The 21,935-nt window shown below is 37.9% G+C and overlaps 1 protein-coding gene and 1 pseudogene across 1 annotated transcript in view; one reads left to right on the forward strand and one right to left on the reverse strand.

Moving 5' to 3' along the window:
* The window catches only part of LOC143658690 (uncharacterized), a 92,722-nt gene that overhangs the window by 1,759 nt on the left and 69,028 nt on the right, over window positions 1-21,935 (forward strand). The gene's annotated exons all lie outside the window — the stretch shown is intronic.
* Window positions 658-2,433, reverse strand: LOC143658289 (uncharacterized; annotated as a pseudogene).

Below are 21,935 nucleotides of genomic sequence, written 5' to 3' on the forward strand. Positions count from 1 at the left end.
CCTGGAATATTCATCTTCCAAATATATTATGCTTCTAAGCTCTTCTTTCCTTCAGATACCTGGTTACCTCCTCAGACCAAAAAGAGTATGTCAGTTACTCTTTTATTTCACTAGCTTGTTCAAGGTGTATATCCAAAAAACTCCTTGTTACAAATGCAGAGACCTAGTCCAGCCCCAGAGATTCTGATTTAGGGGTTCTGCGTAGTAATCAAAGAATTTTATTTTTCTTAAAGCTTCTTAAGAGAATCTTGAAACAGGCAGCACACAGAGTAAGCATATTCTATCATGTTCTCTTCTTCCAAGTATTTTGCTGCCTGGCCACCCTCAATTCGCTCAGCTCAGTTGTCCCCAGAAAGACCTCAGAAAACTCTTGAATAGCTCCTCCAAGTACTTCTCAGGCTTTTTTCATACCACTAAGTGTAACCTAATATCTCTTTTACTGCCTGTCTCACTAGACTGCAAGCCTCTTTATTTTTGCTAAATTTACTATCAATATTTAAAAATTCACTATCCCCAGTTTTTACAACAGTTCCTGGCACAGTTTAGGTGTTTAAAAATATCGGTTGGAGTAAATTACTTGATGATCCAAAATTTGTAAGAGAATTCTGAAATAGCCACTTCATGGTAAATTTTCATTTTTCTTTTCTATAAGCAGGACTCACAGGTTCTAAGCAGGATGTGATAACTTTATTGGGTCAAGGGAAAGAACTCTGGAAAGAGGAAAGAGGACAAGACCCCAACTCACAGGAGAGTTATGAAGGATGAAGATGGAAGAAATCACATGTCCTAATTCAGCACTTCACAAGAGGGACCAGAATATTTGAAATGATGACAAATCGCAAGTTTGATAGACCTGTGAATAAATAAACATAATGGCTCTTTTCCAAAACATCCCAAAGGAGTCTTACCTCCTTCTCTCTCCTATACTTTCTTCCATCTTATCATCCTCCTGTTTATCCTATCTATTCTGGGGATCTCTTTCTTTTTCTGCTCTGTCCCTTTTATATTCAGACATCGACTCTCTCTAATCATACCTATACACAAAATATTTTTTTGGACAGCTGTCTTCTTTAGAACTGCCTTCCAATAGCTAATTCCAAACAATGAGAAAATACAGACTCTTTAGTCCATTCACCATCATCTTCCAAATCAATAGTTATTTTTTATTCTTCTGTGTCATAAATATGATTTTGGAATCAGCAGGTCCAACAGAACACCTACATTTTAAAATTAATTTAAGGTAATTTATATTTAATTTGCCACATGTAGCTGGTGTATACTGAATTAGCACAAAACTGTTAAGGAATTTAGAATCAACATGGGGAGATAAGATGTGGTTATTTGTAAAAATGTATTTGTAGCCTGGGTTACTTATACGTTGTTAACAGGAATCCTCCCTCCCCCATCCTTCAAGTCATATGTCCCTTGGAAAAGATGTATTTTAGGATTTTTTTTTTTAACTCTACCTCATTCTAACCACAAAGCCCTTGATCATATTACTCTAAATCCGTTTCACATAATGTAGGTGAAATCCTCTGACTACATTACATGCTTTGTGATGAAGGCTTTCCCGCATTCATTACACTCATGGGGTTTCTCTCCTGTGTGAGTTTTCTGATGTTTAATAAGTCCTGATTTCTGTGAGCAGGATTTTCCACATTTGCTGCATACAAAGGGAGTCTTTCCTGTGTGAAATCTCTGATGGGATATGAGGCCTGTCTTATGAATGAAGCCTTGTCCACATTCACTGCATAAATAGGGTTTCTCTCCAGTGTGAGTTCGCCTATGTACAAGGACACAGACCTGAGTGAAGGCTTTTCCTCAATCATTGCATACATAGGGTTTCTCTCCTGTATGAGTTTTCTGGTGTAAAGTGAGACATGATTTAATGAGGAAGCCTTTGCCACATTCACTACATCAATGCATTTTTTTCCTCTTTCCTTTCTCTCGTGTATAATGAGCTCTCCCTTCCTATAAAAGGCTTTGCCACATTCAGCACGCTCAAGGTTTTTCTCCCATATGAGTTCTGTGATGTTTGGTGAGCCAGAACTTTGTGGTATATGCTTTTCCACATATGCTGCATCCATGAGGTCTTTCTTTTGAATGAATTCTCTGATGATTAGTGAGGTGAAACTTCCTTATGAAGGCTTCTCCACATGTGCCACATACATGATGTTTCTCAATTTTGTGAGTTCTTTGATGTTTAATGAGTTGAGACTTAGTACTGATGCATTTTCCACTTTCAGAGATTTTAATTCCAGTATGAACTTGCTCATAGTACGCAAGGAGAAAGGATTTCCCATCGCCATTACACTCAGCAGAGTTCTTTATTTTACACCTGGTGGTCTGGTTAACTAAACTTAAATTTCGTTCCAGAGTTTTTCCATGGTTTTGCCTTAAAGGAGAATGATTTAGGTCTGAATATTTTTCAAGGTATTATATTCATGGCATTGTTCCAGTCTCTTCATATAGCTCCAGTTTTGCTAATGCCTCTGCAGATAACTGTCAACTTTAATAATTTCTAGGAAAGAAGGAATAATAAATACCTAGGTGTGGCTGGCTCTTTAGTGACGACTGCATGATCTCAGTATATGAGACTGTCCAATAATGTTCCTTCTCTCCTAGACATTAAAAACACAGGGTGGGCCACAGTAGCTCAGCAGGCAGACTTCTCGCCTGCCATGCCAGAGACCTGGGTTCGATTCCTGGTGCCAGCCTATGTTAAAAAAAAAAAGAAAGAAAGAAACAGTAATGTTAAAAAAAAAAACCTAATATGTACAAACCAAGTGACAAAAGTAATCAGTAATTAAGCTCAGCTAAATCTCAAAGAATATATGTAGATATGGCTAGTTTCTAAACAGGGTCTTGCAAAACCTGAAGATAGAGTAATAATTAAGTCCCTGTTAGAAGAAAAAACAAAGATTGAAAAAAACCTGATCCAAAATTATAAGGCTGCATTCAGTCATTCCATAAATCCTTGTTAAATGCTTATTAATACTAATAAGCTAGCTGTTGCTAAGGCCACATTAACATATTCTTTATTTTCACTGAGCTTGCAGTTGAATTAGGAAAAACAAAATAAACAAGCAAAGAAAGAAAAATGGAAAGCAGGTGCCAATTATGCAAAGTGATTTGAAGAAACAAAAGAAGAAGTGGTGGAAATTAGAATTTATTTTGGAGTAAGACAAGGTTCACTGATGAGTTCAAAATAAGGGGACATAGAAAGTGAGGATTTAAGGTTTACTCCTAGGTATTCTGCTGGTGTCAAGAGGTATGTGTATAGTGCCTTTGAGATGGTGAGTATCATTGAGATTTGGAAGGTCAGAAAAATAAGTGGGCATTTTGAAGCATATCAAATTTTAGATTTTTATTTATCAGAGTACAGACCAAATGCCCAGTTGAATATCTAAATCTTGAGAAAGGGCTTGAGTGGACATAGCAATGTGGACAACACCAATATAAGCATATTATTTAAGGACAGAGAACTAGATGAGATCATTTGCAGAGAACGCTATGTATGATAAGAAGATAAAGGCATATGACCAAGATTTTACCATGAATATGGCATACCATGTTCATGGATTGGAAGACTAAATAGAAGACTAAATATAGTTAAGATGTCAATTCTACCTAAATTAATTTACAGATTCAATGCAATACCAATTAAAATCCCAACAGCTTACTTTTCAGAAATAGAAAAGCCAATAACCAAATTTATCTGGAAGGGCAGGGTGCCCTGAATAGCTAAAAATATCCATGAGGAAGAACAAAGGAATGTCATTACTGCAGGGTGCTGAAAATAGATGGTAATTAATATTTTAAAATTTCAACTTATGTGTGAAACTAAAGCAAAAAATATTTGGTACAAAATTTATATTTTGACTAGTGCATTTCCTAATATAACTTATGTAGATAGCTTGATTGAACACCATAAGTACATGGAGCCTTGTGTAGCACATGAGATTTTGTTGGTTTGTCCAGAGTGATGCCCCGATGAATCCCATAGTGATTTGATCAGTGAGTGGAAAAGTATTTGCAAGGTCCCTTTCAGGGAATGGTGAGAACAAGGGAAAATTCAACTTCCCCAAGTAGAGAACTCTTGATGTTATCACAAGCAGTGTGGACAACCAAAGCTATGGGCTGAGCCCCCAGTCTTGGGGTTTGTTCATATGAAAATTAACCCCACAAAGAATAGGTCAAGTCTACTTAAAATTTAGGCCTAAGAGTCACCCCCAAGAGAGCCTCTTTTGTTGCTCAGATGTGGCCTCTCTACAGCCAACACAACAAGCAAACTCATCACCCTCCCCCTGTCTATGTGGGACATGACTCCCAGGGGTGTGGACCTTCCTGGTAAGGTGGAGTAGAAATCCTAGAATGAGCTGAGACTCGGCATCAAGGGATTGAGAAAACCTTCTCGACCAAAAGGGGTAAGAGTGAAATGAGGCAAAGTGTCAATGACTGAGATTACGAACAGAGTCTAGAGGTTATCCTGGAGGTTATTCTTATGCATTAAGTAGATATAACCTTGTTATTCAAGATGTAATGGAGAAGCTGGAGGGAACTGCCTGAAAATGTAGAGCTGTGTTCCAGTAGCCATGTTTCTTGATGATGATTGTATAATGATACAGTGTGACTGTGTGATTGTGAAAACCTTGTGTCTGATGCTCCTTTTATCTACCTTGTCAACAGATGAATAGAACATATGGAATAAAAATAAATAATAGGGGGAACAAATGTTAAAATAAATTTAGTTTGAAATGCTAGTGATAATGAAAGGGAGGGGTAAGGGGTATGGTATGTACAATTTTTCTAAATTGATGCACATGTTCTAAGAAATGATCATGATGATGAATGTGCAACTATGTGATGATGTGAATTACTGATTATATATGTAGAACGGAATGATCATATGTTGGGAATGTTAGTGTTTCTTGTCTTTTTTTTTAATTTAAAAATTAAAAATAAATAAATTACCTTGGTTTACTCTGAATAATTATTCTACTGAGATTTATACTAATGCTACAAATAATATCTCGTGACATAGGGTGGGAATGGTAGCTCCATCTCCTTTTGTTAACTCAGGTTCCCGAGAAATAGCAATTTGGCCATGAGTTTAACTTCTATTCATATTTGGAACAGAAATATATTTTTAAAACTTTTAAAAAGTGAAAATTCTTGTTAAAAATTATATACTGATGTTTCAAATATGTATTGATTAAAGTAATTTAAGTATTTAACATTCTAGCAAATTTAATTTTTATGATAATCATATGTGGTAAAATGTTTGCTTGAAATAATATCTTAAGTATAAAGGATATAAAAGATGTGCTTTTATTAATAAGAAAAAAAGAATAGTTTTATCCTAAGATAAAAGGAATCACTGTTAGAGAATGAGGAAAATGCAAACAAAGCCTAAACTGATAAAATAACTTGCTGAAGGTTTGTGGAAAACAAAATTCTGGTCAAAGTCAAAAAGGATTTAGTGGGCCTGTCTATAATTTTTTTTAAAACTTTAATATCCAATAATATAGTGATGCAAAAGTAAGGTTTAGTTTTCTCTCTATTAAAATGACAAAGTTTTCTTTGACCCTTAGCCTGTTCTAATAAACAGTTATAAAAGTCTTTTCTAAGTAATCAGTATAAAAAGCAGAAAGTCCATGTTTTATCAAAATAATTTGTATTTAATCTATTAATCTAAGGTAATATTGTGTAAGTGAATCTATTACTGGCTAAATAATGTTCAAATCATGTAAATACCTAAATTCTTTTAAGTCTATAAAATATTTTAATGCTTTGTCCTGTATTTATATAAAAATATATATATAAACTAAATTCACCCCAAATAACCATGGCTTACATTGTGAGTGGATCAGATTCTAAGGGCAAAATTTAAGGGAAAGATACATTTATGGAGTCTGGTCTGTTCTGTTCACTGATGTTGCTATTGCATGCAACTGATGTTGCTATTGTGTGACCTTGGTAAGAAACAGTTAAAATGTGCACTCTAACTAAGAGGACTGGCTGTCTTTCTGGAAGGAGGTGTACTAAAATAAAGATATCTAGGTCCCAGGAAGCTCCTCTCAGTCCCTAACCAGTTCTCAGAGGACCAAACTGGGCCTGATCACGTAAGCAAATTGGAATTAGACCATTGTTGTGTGAAAATATCATAAAAACTGCATGCAAAAAGTTTAAAATTACCAAAAAACTAAGCATTGTCAATAGTAAAGAATTCTCATTCCTGCATTCCTTTTCAATCAATCCAATTATGGCAAATGAATGTAACTCGTTTTACAAAATCTGTTCATTTATTATGGCTACATGTTACTATTGACACTTCCTTGCTTTCATTTTTGCTACCTGCCAATCTGGGGAAAGCTCAAAACATGTTATTTCACATTGCTTCACTGCATTTCCCATTATGGAGAAACCAGTAGCACTCAAAACAAATAATGGCCTGGCTTATACAAATCAAAATTTTAAACAATTTTGTACAAATTTTTTATCTATCATACCACAGGAATTCCACATAATCTGCAAGGACGAGCCATTATTGAATAAGCTCATCATTCTCTTAAATCAATACTTAAAAAACAAAAAGGGAGAGACTACCTTACCCCTCCTCAATGAAGATTAGCTTTAGCCCTTTATACTTTAAATTTTTTAAAGCTTAAAAACTCACATCAGCTGAAACTCGTTTTCAGGGAAGACTCACAAGTCCCATAGCATTAGTATGATGGAAAGATTTACAGGCAGGTCAATGAAAGGGACCTGATCCTGCTTTAATATGGGGAAGAGGTTATGTTTATGTTTTTCCAAAAGGTGCAGAGGGGACATTTTGGGCCCCAGAATGCTGTGTGAGATGTGAATCCAGAGCAGCAGACCAAGCCATTAATAATGCAGATGAAGGAGTTGACACTTAATTTCAGTGGTCCCTGGTATTCTAATCAGGGGCTATGATATTAAAAGAACTACATTCTGGTTTTATTCATTCAAAAAGCATAGTAAGGTTAATTATAGCTGGTATAGTGTCTTTGGTAGCTTTGATAACTGAAGGAAAAACAGCCTGCAAAGGGTTAAAAGGTAAAAGTAAAGACCAGGGAGTATGCGCCAAGGTCCAAGGATAAACAGTCTGGCTGAACTTGAAAGAAGATAATGTTTTTAATACAGCAGGGGTTGCTAAAAGAAACAGCAAGATTGCTTAGCTAGCAAGAACTAGCTGACCTTGCCAAAAGTGGTAATCAACATAAAGTAACATTAGAAAATAGAACAAAGTTTTTCACAGACATATCTAGCATATAAAAAGAAGTACAGCTTTAAATAAACTTGCCTGTACTTCTCTGAGAAGTGAGGTCCCCTGATCCCAGTCTCTTTTCTCTCATTGACACTTCCTTGCTTTCATTTTTGCTACCTGCCAATCTGGGGAAAGCTCAAAACATGTCATTTCATCTAGCCCTGTGTTGTAAGTAACAGCAACAGATAACCACTGCTACTGTATTTTCCCTGGCCTTAAGTCAAAGTATTCAAAATGCTAATACTATTCATGATTTGGTCCACAATACTTCTGTAGCCTTTCAAACTCAACTAGGTTTAGATACTAAATTTGATGCTAAACTAAATGCATTGGAATCTGCTGTGGTTCAGCTTGGAGATCAACTTCAAGCTCTTAAATTTAAAGAAAAGCTCTTATGTCATCTGTAATATCGCAGCATATGTTTAACTGCGTTACCCTATAATCAGTTCAAGTGGAATTGGTCACAAGTTTAAAATCATCTGGCTGGTATATGGTTCAGTAACAATGTGAGCCTTGATCTTCAACAATGAATGCTCTTCTATTCTTGATACACAAAAAATACATGCTGATGTGATCGATCCTAAAGAATTTGCCAAAGGATTATTAGATGATTTATACATATATAGCTAAAGCACTCTGCTATATAATTACTTTATTATGCTTGATTATTCTTAGTTTTATTCTCTTCTCTTCAGTCCTCTGGTTGGGATACCTCCAACTCCTCTGAAACAGAACAAGGATTCATCAGCAACACTTGTTTTCCCAAATTAACTCTTCTTAAGAATAAAAAAGGGGGAGAAATTGTTAGGAGAGGAAATTCAATCCCTTAAAATGCAACAGCACTTGTGTGATTGAAATATCACATCTTTCTGTATTTCTCCATTCTTGTATAATGAAAGTGAACATAAGTCAGAAAAAATTAAGACATTAATTAGGGCATCAAGATAATTTAATTCTAAATAGTAATGAACTTCAAGCAAGAATAGTAGATATGCAAAAGAACATTCCAAAATTATTAGAAGGCACTGATGTTATGAATGGGATTGCTCAAGGGCTGCAATCTCTAAATCCACTAACGGGGCTAAAAACTTTAGGAGGATTTACTGTTAGCAGAACAGTGATATTAATTATTTTTTGTCTTTTACACATAGTCTGGAAATGCTTCCAAAAGCCAAATTAAGGGCTGCTGCCTTGACCTCTGTCATGTTAGTGCTACAAAAACAAAATAAAGGGGCACAGACTGTCAAGGAGACAGATCAGACCCTCTTGGGGGGCATTGCCCCTCCCTCACTTGCACACCTCATATCACCCTGCTTGGCCCTGAAAGATGACTGGTTAGCCAAAGATGGGTAAGATTCCTCAGATGAGGAACAACCTAAGACTGGCAAAGGGGCCATCAAGAGAAAACTTAGGACTCTTCTTTTAGAATAAAAAAGGGGGAGATGTTGGGGCCTAGGTTAGGTTTTTCATGAAGCAGGCCTCTGACTGCTGGCAAAGCCCCCTGGTATCTGTGAAATGAGGTCTGGCCTGGGCTGCACCTTATCTAATCTGGCCTTACTGTAGAAATGTTCTGCCTGAGCAGTTTCAGGTAAGGAGCTGCCGAAGCTAGTGTTCTCAGGGCTGACTGAGGACACTGGGCATAGGCACACTGTTGCTCTGCTAATGTGGTAAACTGCTGAAGCAAATGCTCTCAATGATGCTGATTTGAGAGCCCAAAGAGACCTGAATAGAAGCATTCTGGTAAGTAATAAAGAGTTCCTGGGACAGGAACTGTGAACCAAACTTTGTAGCTTTACAGGCATGACAGATATTCAACAACAATCTTGCTTTGATTATACTCCCTAAAGCAGTTCCCATGTAAGAACACAATAAATATGCGGATGTCAATTTATTCAGCACTCTTGCTCCTGATGAGTTTGAGTCCCCTGACCCCACTTAACTAATGTCTTGTGTCTGTCATTTCTTAATCCTGCACAGCATCCTTCTCCCCATTCCCCAGGGAAATCCCAGCACTAGATTTTGCATATCATGCTATAATTCTCCATGCTCTCTATATCTGCAAGCTCTGTTTCCACTAAATTTCAAAATATTCCATCCCTTCTGATCACCATGACATTTAATTTCACAGAATATTGAACTCTAGTGAAAATACCTTTTCACCATATTACATGCAGATGTCATATGTCTGATATAAAAATCTTGCTGTTAGAAGTAATTCCTTTTTCTCATGAAATTTTACCTGTGTTAGCATATATCAGGGCTGTAAATTACCAGATGGTCACAACACCATACCCTAGAGAACTTCAGATACTGACATAGCCAGACTCGCACCCTAAAATTAATCCAATTAGGCTCTCAGTGAAAGAGGCCTACACACATGTTTTATGCCTACACACCGTGACAAAAAAAAAAAACCATTTAAGAAATGCTTGAGAAATAGATGGGTATAGTGTTTTTAGGATAGAATTTCAATTTTCTGGCCACAAAGTAGAATGGGAATTCAGATTCTTAGTAAGATTCAATAACTATGCATCATAAATATTCCTATTTGTTGAATGAATGGGATACTGAATGCTGAATGTACAATTATAGCCTCATAGTATTTTCCTTCTACTAACTATATATATATATATTTTGCATGGACAGGCACCGGGAATCAAAGGCCTTTGTTTTTTTTTTAACTTAAAAAATATAAAGGGACAGCAGAGACCTTCAAGAAGAGAGCTCAGTAATGAGGAAGGATGCACAGGAACACCAGGATGGGCAGGATATAAGATGTACCATAGTACAGAAGAGCTTAAACTTAGGAAAGAGGAAGGAGTATTTTCTTTTCTTTTTGTTTCTTTTTGAGGGAAAATAATTTCATTTACTTGAAAAAATATCTGAGTTCATAGGGGAGCAGGTACTCTGAAGATGGTAAAACACATGATACTAGCATACTGATTAGAAAATATCAAAGGAAACAATTTGGGAGTCTCCAAAGAGAACAAGAGCTTAATTCAATAGAATGAAGGAGATTTCTAAGGATTATGAAAACAGGGCAGAATATGAAAAACAGAACCTCCAGAGATCTCAGAGGCAAAGGAGAAGCTAAGGAACTAGACAAACATAGTTAGAGGCCAGTTTACCATGGAGGGTACAGCAGTCAATGTGGGGTTGAATGTTAGAGAGGGAAATCAGTATTTAGTAATGGAGCAAGAAGATGCACTAGTTAGAAGATAGGTTGAATTCAAAGAGCTCTTTCTTTGCTTTGTATATATGTTTTATTATACAATAAAAAAAGTTAAAAAAATAATAATTATGTCCAATAATTTTACCATCAGAAAGCTAAGCTTTCAGGATTGTCTTGCCCAGGAACACACTCTATAACTCAGAGCTAGAATTTGAACTCAAGTCTGTCTGTCTCCAACTACATGACCTCAACCATGGTTGTACTCCTTTTGCCAGATACTCTCATGATAAAACTCACCTCACTCTGTGTGGTAGTTAGGTTCAAATGTCAACTAGGCCAGGTGAAGGTGTCCAGTTCTCTTGCTGTGGACATAAGCCAATGGCATGTGAACTTCATCTGTTACTAATTACATCCACAGTCAGCTAGGAGGTGTGCTTGCTGCAGTGTTTGACGTTTGATTTAATTGGCTGGAAGCTTAAATGAAAGAGCACAATGTAGCATAGCGCAAGCAGCTCAGCATACCTCATCTGAGCACTCTCAGCTCAGCCCAGGCCTTTGGAGATGCAGAAAGGAATCACCCGGGGAAAGTTATTGGAACCCAAAGGCCTGGAGAGAAGGCCAGCAGAGATCACGCTGTGCCTTCTGTGTAAGAAAGAACCTTAGTTGAAAGTTAGCTGCCTTTCCTCTGAAAAACTATACACTTTTAACTAAATAAATTCCCTTTTATTAAAAACCAATTTATCTCTGGTGTGCAGCATTCCAGAGGCTAGCAAACTAGTTACTACCTTGAAGGAGTTTACTACTCTGAACTCCTTAAGGAGGATGGTCATAAAGCCTCAGATGTAAAACTTCAACTACTGGAAATCATCTCTTTTTTTCTTTATTAATTAACGGAAAAAAAGTAATTAACCCAACATTTAGAAATCATACCATTCTACATATGCAATCAGTAATTTTTAACATCATCACATAGATGCATGATCATCGTTTCTTAGTACATTTGCATCGGTTTAGAAGAACTAGCAACACAACAGAAAAAGATATAGAATGTTAATATAGAGAAAAGAAATAAAAGTAATAATAATAGTAAAAAAAAAAACCCTATAGCTCAGATGCAACTTCATTCAGTGTTTTAACATAATTACTTTACAATTAGGTATTATTGTGCTGTCCATTTTTGAGTATCTAGTCCTGTTGCACAGTCTGTATCCCTTCAGCTCCAATTACCCATTATCTTACCCTGTTTCTAACTCCTGCTGGACTCTGTTACCAATGACATATTCCAAGTTTATTCTCGAATATCCATTCACATCAGTGGGACCATACAGTACTTGTCCTTTAGTTTTTGGCTAGACTCACTCAGCATAATGTTCTCTAGGTCCATCCATGTTATTGCATGCTTCATAAGTTTATCCTGTCTTAAAGCTGCATAATATTCCATCGTATGTATATACCACACTTTGTTTAGCCACTCGTCTGTTGATGGACATTTTGGCTGTTTCCATCTCTTTGCAATTGTAAATAACGCTGCTATAAACATTGGTGTGCAAATGTCCATTTGTGTCTTTGCCCGTAAGTCCTTTGAGTACATACACAGCAATGGTATTGCTGGGTTGTATGGCAATTCTATATTCAGCTTTTTGAGGAACTGCCAAACTGTCTTCCACAGTGGTTGCACCATTTGACATTCCCACCAACAGTGGATAAGTGTGCCTCTTTCTCCGCATCCTCTCCAGCACTTGTCATTTTCTGTTTTGTTGATAATGGCCATTCTGGTGGGTGTGAGATGATATCTCATTGCGGTTTTGATTTGCATTTCTCTAATGGCCAGGGACATTGAGCATCTCTTCATGTGCCTTTTGGCCATTTGTATTTCCTCTTCTGAGAGGTGTCTGTTCAAGTCTTTTTCCCATTTTGTAATTGGGTTGGCTGTCTTTTTGTTGTTGAGTTGAACAATCTCTTTATAAATTCTGGATACTAGACCTTTATCTGATATGTCATTTCCAAATATTGTCTCCCATTGTGTAGGCTGTCTTTCTACTTCCTTGATGAAGTTCTTTGATGCACAAAAGTGTTTAATTTTGAGGAGCTCCCATTTATTTATTTCCTTCTTCAGTGCTCTTGCTTTAGGTTTAAGGTCCATAAAACCGCCTCCAATTGTAAGTTTCATAAGATATCTCCCTACAGTTTCCTCTAACTGTTTTATGGTCTTAGACCTAATGTTTAGATCTTTGATCCATTTTGAGTTAACTTTTGTATAGGGTGTGAGATATGGGTCTTTCATTCTTTTGCATATGGATATCCAGTTCTGTAGGCACCATTTATTGAAGAGACTGTTCTGTCCCAGGTGAGTTGGCTTGACTGCCTTATCAAAGATCAAATGTCCATAGATGAGAGGGTCTATATCTGAGCACTCTATTCGATTCCATTGGTTGATATATCTATCTTTATGCCACTACCATGCTGTTTTGACCACTGTGGCTTCATAATATGCCTTAAAATCAGGCAGCATGAGACCTCCAGCTTCGTTTTTTTTCCTCAAGATGTTTTTAGCAATTCGGGGCACCCTGCCCTTCCAGATAAATTTGCTTATTGGTTTTTCTATTTCTGAAAAATAAGTTGTTGGGATTTTGATTGGTATTGCATTGAATCTGTAAATCAATTTAGGTAGGATTGACATCTTAACTATATTTAGTCTTCCAATCCATGAACACAGTATGCCCTTCCATCTATTTAGGTCTTCTGTGATTTCTTTTAACAGGTTTTTGTAGTTTTCTTTATATAGGTTTTTTGTCTCTTTAGTTAAATTTATTCCTAGGTATTTTATTCTTTTAGTTGCAATTGTAAATGGGATTCGTTTCTTGATTTCCCCCTCAGCTTGTTCATTACTAGTGTATAGAAATGCTACAGATTTTTGAATGTTGATCTTGTAACCTGCTACTTTGCTGTACTCATTTATTAGCTCTAGTAGTTTTGTTGTGGATTTTTCCGGGTTTTTGACGTATAGTATCATAACATCTGCAAACAGTGATAGTTTTACTTCTTCCTTTCCAATTTTGATGCCTTGTATTTCTTTTTCTTGTCTAATTGCTCTGGCTAGTACCTCCAACACGATGTTGAATAATAGTGGTGATAATAGACATCCTTGTCTTGTTCCTGATCTTAGGGGGAAAGTTTTCAGTTTTTCCCCATTGAGGATGATATTAGCTGTGGGTTTTTCATATATTCCCTCTATCATTTTAAGGAAATTCCCTTGTATTCCTATCTTTTGAAGTGTTTTCAACAGGAAAGGATGTTGAATCTTGTCAGATGCCTTCTCTGCATCAATTGAGATGATCATGTGATTTTTCTGCTTTGATTTGTTGATATGGTGTATTACATTAATTGATTTTCTTATGTTGAACCATCCTTGCATACCTGGGATGAATCCTACTTGGTCATGATGTATAATTCTTTTAATGTGTTTTTGGATACGATTTGCTAGAATTTTATTGAGGATTTTTGCATCTATATTCATTAGAGAGATTGGTCTGTAGTTTTCTTTTTATGTAATATCTTTGCCTGGTTTTGGTATGAGGGTGGTGTTGGCTTCATAGAATGAATTAGGTAGTTTTCCCTCCACTTTGATTTTTTTGAAGAGTTTGAGGAGAGTTGGTACTAATTCTTTCTGGAATGTTTGATAGAATTCACATGTGAAGCCGTCTGGTCCTGGACTTTTCTTTTTAGGAAGCTTTTGAATGACTCATTCAATTTCTTTACTTGTGATTGGTTTGTTGAGGTCATCTATGTCTTCTTGAGTCAAAGTTGGTTGTTCATGTCTTTCCAGGAACCCGTCCATTTCATCTAAATTGTTGTATTTATTAGCGTAAAGTTGTTCATAGTATCCTGTTATTACCTCCTTTATTTCTGTGAGGTCAGTAGTTATGTCTACTCTTCCATTTCTGATCTTATTTATTTGCATCCTCTCTCTTCTTCTTTTTGTCAGTCTTGCTAAGGGCCCATCAATCTTATTGATTTTTTCATAGAACCAACTTCTGGTCTTATTGATTTTCTCTATTGTTTTCATGTTTCAATTTCATTTATTTCTGCTCTAATCTTTGTTATTTCTTTCCTTTTGCTTGCTTTGGGATTAGTTTGCTGTTCTTTCTCCAGTTCTTCCAAGTGAACAGTTAATTCCTGCATTTTTGCCTTTTCTTCTTTTCTGATATAGGCATTTAGGGCAATAAATTTCCCTCTTAGCACTGCCTTTGCTGCGTCCCATAAGTTTTGATATGTTGTGTTTTCATTTTCATTCACCTCGAGGTATTTACTAATTTCTCTTGCAATTTCTTCTTTGACCCACTTGTTGTTTAAGAGTGTGTTGTTGAGACTCCATGTATTTGTGTATTTTCTGGCACTCTGCCTATTATTGATTTCCAACTTCATTCCTTTATGATCTGAGAAAGTGTTGTGTATGATTTCAATCTTTTTAAATTTGTTAAGACTTGCTTTGTGACCCAGCATATGGTCTATCTTTTAGAATGATCCATGAGCTCTTGAGAAAAAGGTGTATCCTGCTGTTGTGGGATGTAATGTCCTATAAATGTCTGTTAAGTCTAGCTCATTTATAGTAATATTCAGATTGTCTATTTCTTTATTGATCCTCTGTCTAGATGTTCTGTCCATTGATAGAGAGTGGTGAATTGAAGTCTCCAACTATTATGGTATATGTGTCTATTTCCCTTTTCAGTGTTTGCAGTGTATTCCTCACGTATTTTGGGGCATTCTGGTTCGGTGCATAAATATTTATGATTGTTATGTCTTCTTGTTTAATTGTTCCTTTTATTAGTAGATAGTGTCCTTCTTTGTCTCTTTTAACTGTTTTACATTTGAAGTCTAATTTGTTGGATATTAGTATAGCTACTCCTGCTGTTTTCTGGTTGTTATTTGCATGAAATATCTTTTCCCAACCTTTCACTTTCAACCTATGTTTATCTTTGGGTCTAAGATGTGTTTCCTGTAGACAGCATATAGAAGGATCCTGTTTTTTAATCCATTCTGCCAGTCTATGTCTTTTGATTGGGGAATTCAGTCCATTAACATTTAGTGTTATTACTGTTTGGATAATATTTTCCTCTACCATTTTGCCTTTTGTATTATATATATCATATCTGATTTTCCTTCTTTCTACACTCTTCTCCATACCTGTCTCTTCTGTCTTTTCGTATCTGACTCTAGTGCTCCCTTTAGTATTTCTTGCAGAGCTGGTCTCTTGGTCACAAATTCTCTCAGTGACTTTTTGTCTATAAATGTTTTAATTTCTCCCTCATTTTTGAAGGACAATTTTGCTGGATATAGAAGTCTTGGTTGGCAGTTTTTCTCTTTTAGTAATTTAAATATATCATCCCACTGTCTTCTAGCTTCCATGGTTTCTGCTGAGAAATCTACACATAGTCTTCTTGGGTTTCCCTTGTATGTGATGGATTGTTTTTCTCTTGCTGTTTTCAAGATCCTCTCTTTCTCTTTGACCTCTGACATTCTAACTAGTGTCTTGGAGAATGCCTATTTGGGTCTATTCTCTTTGGGGTGTGCTGCACTTCTTGGATCTGTAATTTTAGGTCTTTCATAAGAAGTGGGAAATTTTCAGTGATAATTTCTTCCATTAGTTTTTCTCCTCCTTTTCCCTTCTCTTCTCCTTCTGGGACACCCACAACACGTATATTTGTGTGCTGGATATTGTCATTCAGTTAACCTGATCCCCTTTTCAAATTTTTCCATTCTTTTCCCTATAGTTTCTGTTTCTTTTTGCAATTCAGATGTTCCATCCTCCAATTCACTAATTCTAGCTTCTGTCTCTTTAAATCTACCATTGTAGGTATCCATTGTTTTTTCCATCTTTTCTACTTGTCCTTCACTCCCATAAGTTCTGTGATTTGTTTTTTCAGTTTTTCTATTTCTTCTTTTTGTTCAGCCCATGTCTTCTTCATGTCCTCCCTCAATTTATCGATTTGGTTTTTGAAGAGGTTTTCCATTTCTGTTCGTATATTCAGCATTAGTTGTCTCAGCTCCTGAGTCTTAATTGAACTATTGGTTTGTTGCTTTGACTGGGCCATATCTTCAATATTCCTGGTGTGATCCGTTATTTTTTGCTGGCATCTGGGCATTTAATCAGTTTTCCCTGTGTGTGGGACCCAGCAGGTTGAAAGATTTTTCTGTGAAGTCTCTGGGCTCTGTTTTTCTAATCCTGCCCAGTAGGTGGTGCTCGTGGCGCTCCTCTGTCTGCGGGTTCCACCAGTAAAAGATGCTGTGGCTCCTTTAACTTTGGAAAACTCTCACTGTAGGGGAGGGTCGCCAGCTGAAGCGGCTTGGGGGAGTGCCAATCCAAACCTCCCACTCGGCCCAGGAATCCATGTGTGGGGAAGGTCGCCAGCCTCCACGGCTTGGGGGAGCGCCTGTCCAAATTTCTCAGCTGGCCCGGGGCACCAAGCGTGGTGGTGGGGCGCTGGTCTCCGCGGCTTGGGCGAGCACCTTTCCAAATTTCCCAGCCGGCCCAGGGCGCCAGGTGTGGCGGGGCCACGCCGGCTGCCGTGGCTTGGGGGAGTGCCTATCCACCATTCCCAGCAGGACCAGGAAGCCACATGTTTGGAAAGGACCCCGGTCACCGGTCTCCGCGGCTTCGGGGATCTCCGATCCAATTCTCCCAGCTGGTCCGGTGGGCCGCGCGTGGGGGGGGGGGCACACCAGCCACTGTGGCTTGAGGGGATCACCTGTCCAATTCTCCAAGCCAGCCTGGGAAGGAGGGAGGGAGGGACTCTGGCCGCCTGCCGCCCTGGCCCGGGGAAGCAGTGCCCCTCGGTGATCTCACTGCAGCCGGTTCTCCCAGCCAGTCAGCCGTTCCAGAATGGGGTACACTGTCTTCTTGGTCTCTGTCATGGCTCCAGGAGCTGTTCTGTACCATTTCTACTTCCCTGGTAGCTGTTCTGGAGGAGGAATTAAGACCCGCGTGTCTTACTAAGCCGCCGTCTTCTCCAGAAGTCAGAAGCCTAAATTTTAAGTAGACTTGACCTATCCTTTGTGGGGTTAAGTTTCATATGAACAAATCCCAAGTTGGGGGCTTAGTCTATTGCCTTGGTTGTCCCCACTGCTTGTGAGAATATGAAAACTTCAACTTGGGGTTGAATTTTTGAAGTTGAATTTTCTCCCTTTCTTAACCATTCCCCAAAGCGAACTTTTCAAATATTGTTTTACTTACTGTTCACTGGGATTTATTGGGGCATTATTCCAGACAAACCTACAAAATATATACCCTACTCAAGGTTCCATGTACTTATTTTGTTCAATTAAGCTGTCCACATAAGTTATATTAGGAAATGCACTAGTCAAAATATAAATTCTGCCCCAAATAAAACATTTTTTGCTTTAGTCTCACACATAAGTTAAAGTTTTAAAATATTAATTACCATCTATTTTCAACACCCAGCAGTAATGACATTCCTATGTTCTTCCTCATGCAAAAACATTTTTAAAATTTGTACATTTAGTCACTATCATTATACATTCTAGGCATTCCTAGATTATACCATCTCAGTCTTTATCATCTAACTTTCTTTCTGATTTCATTTGTGCCCCCAGCCCTCCTCCCTCTATCATCCTCACATTCAGCTTCATTCAGTGTTTTAACATAATTGTATTACAGTTAGGTAGTATTGTGCTGTCCATTTCTGTGTTTTCACAATCAGTCATGTTGCATAGTCTGTATCCCTTCAACTCCAATTACTCAATATCTTACCCTATTTCCTCTCCTGATGGCCTCTGTTACCAATGAAATTCTCCAAGTTTATTCACTAATGCCTGTTCATATCAGTGAGACCACACAGTATTTGTCCTTTTGTTTCTGGCTAATATCACTCAGCATAATGTCCTTAAGGTCCATCCATGTCGTTACATACTTCATAACTTTATTCTGTCTCACAGCTGCATAATATTCCATTGTATGTATATACCACAGTTTGTTTAGCCACTCTTCTGTTGATGGAGATTTTGGTTGTTTCCATCTCTTCATAATTGTAAATAATGCTGCTATAAACAGTGGTGTGCAAGTGTCTGTTTGTGTCCTTGCCCCCATGTCCTCTGAGTAGATGTCTACCAATGGTATTGCCAGGTTATATGGCAATTCTATATTTAGCTTCCTGAGGAACTGCCAAACTGCCTTCCACAGTGATTGTACCATTTGACATTCCCACCAACAATGGATAAGTGTGACTCTTTCTCCACATCCTCTCCAGTACTTGTTATTTTCTGTTTTATTGATAATGGCCATTCTGGTGGGTATGAGATGATATCTCATTGTGGTTTTGATTTGCATTTCCCTAATAGCCAGGGAAGTTGAGCATCTTTTCATGTGCCTTTTGGCCATTTGTATTTCTTCTTCTCGGAAGTGTCTTTTGCCCATTTTGTTGTTGTTTTTTTCTTTTTGTTGTTTAGTTGAACAATCTCTTTATATATTCTGAATACTAGACCTTTATCTGATAGATTGTTTCCAATATTGTCTCCCATCATGTAGGCTGTGTTTTTGCTTTCTTGTATGTGTCTGTTTTTTGCTTTCTGATTTATATCCTTTTTTTTTGCTATGATAAAACTTTGGCCAAGGTTTCTTGGCTTCAGAAGTGAGCTTCCATGGTTCTAACTCTGCAAACTTCAGTTTGTCCCTTTTATGTCCCCTTTGTCCAGATCGGCAGTGGTTCTGTTTACACCAACATTCTCTTCAAGCACTCCAGGACTTCTCCATCATTCTCTTCACAGTTCCTACAAAATCTTCCCCTTAGCCATCCAAAAAACCATTCCAACATATCTGGTATTTGCAAACTGCAGCAGCACCCCACTCCTGGTACCAAATCTGTTCTGGTTTGCTAGCTGCCAGAATGCAACACACACCAGAGATGGATTGGCTTTTAAAAAGGGGATTTATTTCATTAGTTCTTCAGAGGAAAGGCAGCTAACTTTCAACAGAGGTTCTTTCTCATGTGGGAAGGCACAGGGTGATATCTGCTGCCCTTCTCTCCAGGCCTCTGGGTTCCAACAACTTTTCCCAGGGTGATTCTGCATGTCCAAAGGCCTGGAATGAGCTGCGAGTTCTGAGATGAGGTATCCTGAGCTGCTTGGGCTGTGCTACATTGAGCTCTCTCATTTAAGCACCAGTCAATTGAATCAAATATGATTCATTATAGCAGGCATGCCTCTTGGCTGACTGCCGATTTAATGAGCAACAGATGAGGTTCATGTACCATTGGCTCATATACACAGCAACAGAACTAGGTACCTTCACCTGACCAAATTGACAACTTAATCTATCACATATGGTATTCAAATTGAACTTCAGTTAAGAGACTTTTAAAAATTACTTGCTTTTCTACAGGACGTGACTGATAATTACACACACACAAAAGCATGTTATCTAGGATTAAATTTAATCAGAATGGTCTCAGACATAAAAGAAAAAAACTAACAAATCGTGGACAGGGTGGAAGAACTTGAATAATCAAGGAATCAGAATATCTTATACATATGGAAATAGAATTGAATATTTTATACATTTCATTTGTTCTAATTAAGGCATACATTTACTATGACTCCACCCATTCCACTGGTTCAACCACTTATTTTATTGCCACCATTAAATTTTTATAGACATTTTATAATATAGAAATATTTGTGATGAGAAATTAAGTTATGAAATAAAATGTTTACCTAAATTATCCCAATGTAAAAAAAAATGAAGCATGAAAAGGTACAAAAATGAAATTCTCGAAATCAGAATTTAGCAAACTAGAAGTATTTTGTTCTTGTATTAGAATGAATTTGAAAGGAAATATTCATGAGAAAGATATGGTAACATTGGAGGAAGAAAGAAATACATCTTTTTGTAATACATCTCTTTGTAATAGTAAACTTAATACATTGTTCTGAAATTTGTGGAGACAATGAGGAGAGTGTTGATGTAGGAATACAAAAGTGTTTTTAAGATGTATCTTAAGGATGGACTTGAACTTAAAGAGTGACTGCATTTGGATCAACTGTTGATTGTAGTTTAATCATAACTTACAACAGCTCCGGATCAAACCGCAACACATCAACTCCCCAGGGTCCTGGACCTCCAAAGCTCGTCTCTTCATGCCTCTCCACTGCAGACCAGCCTGGGCCTCCCCAAAACACTTGAATGTTAAACCCCAGTTGACTAACACCACTCCCCCCACCCAGGCTTCTGAGCTCTACACTAAATTGCAAATCTGAACCAGACACCATGTTTACTGATAAACACCTTACTATGCTGAGACAAACAGAGGAATCCCCCCACCCGATAACGACCACAAAGGCTGACATTAGGACTCTCTTCAGACCCTTAAACACTTGACTGCCATAGGCCCCATTACTAAAGCTGGATTCTCCAGTGACTGAACCAAAAAACCCTGGAACACAGTGCCTCACACCTGCTCTGCCTTTGCTGACCCCCCACAGGTTCAACTGGATCCAGGCCCAGAATTCAACCCACCTTATCTTCAGGCTCTCACATGGTACAACCAAAGGCTGAACAGCCACTTTTGATTCTTAGGCCATCGCTAGGGACACGGGGCAGGGGCGAGTGGGTGTTTCCGGAAGTCCGAGTTCTGGTCCTGGACCTCTGTGACGTTGCACGGCCAAACCTATCACTGCGTCCCCAACACTCCTAGGGCTCTTGGCAGCGAAAAATCCCCATGTCAGTCACCTCTATGGCTGCAATCATTGCAGAAATTATAAGCAGTGGTGTAAAGACTTGAGTAGGATGAGTGAAAGAATAAGATATCGGTGCACTCTACCCACCCACTATTTGAGTCCTTAGGAAGGAGCATTATGGATACAGCTACACAGGGGAATCCGGTTTCCATTCAGAGGAGAAAAGGTGGTCTTTGGTGTTTAGAGACGAACTGGGGCATATCCCGTAGTGCTCTGGCTGAAGTGTCTTTAGAGGACAAGTAAGGTCGGAGAGGCCATTGTGGCATGGGCAGCGGCCACAGAGCAGACAAAAGCAGTGGACATTTCGAGCTGTTTCAGGGGATGGAGAGTGGGTAAGAATGATCTAAGCGAGAAGAATGGTCTAAGGCCATTCTGTGAAGATAAGTGCCCACGTACAACTTGGTTACCTCCTCTAAGAAAGGTGAAAAAGATGAGTCTTACAGTGTAATCAGATGTTGCCCTGAAGTACAAGAAGTTGAAAATGGAACCTAGGGCACTATTAAATAATTTTAAACGCAGTTATGGTTTACCATAGGTCATAAATAAGAAAATAAACAACACACATAAGTGTTAGCTTTATGGTAAAGGGGAGGTTAGTAGAAAATATAAATTGGCATTGCCTTTTTAAGAGGCTATCTGGAACTGTCTAACCAATTAAAAATTTTCATTTATCTGTGATGTAAACTCTGAAGGGTGAGTTCAGAATCTGGTCCTCAGGGCTCA

This window comes from Tamandua tetradactyla, chromosome 16 (assembly GCF_023851605.1).
Source record: "Tamandua tetradactyla isolate mTamTet1 chromosome 16, mTamTet1.pri, whole genome shotgun sequence".
Lineage (NCBI taxonomy): Eukaryota > Metazoa > Chordata > Mammalia > Pilosa > Myrmecophagidae > Tamandua > Tamandua tetradactyla.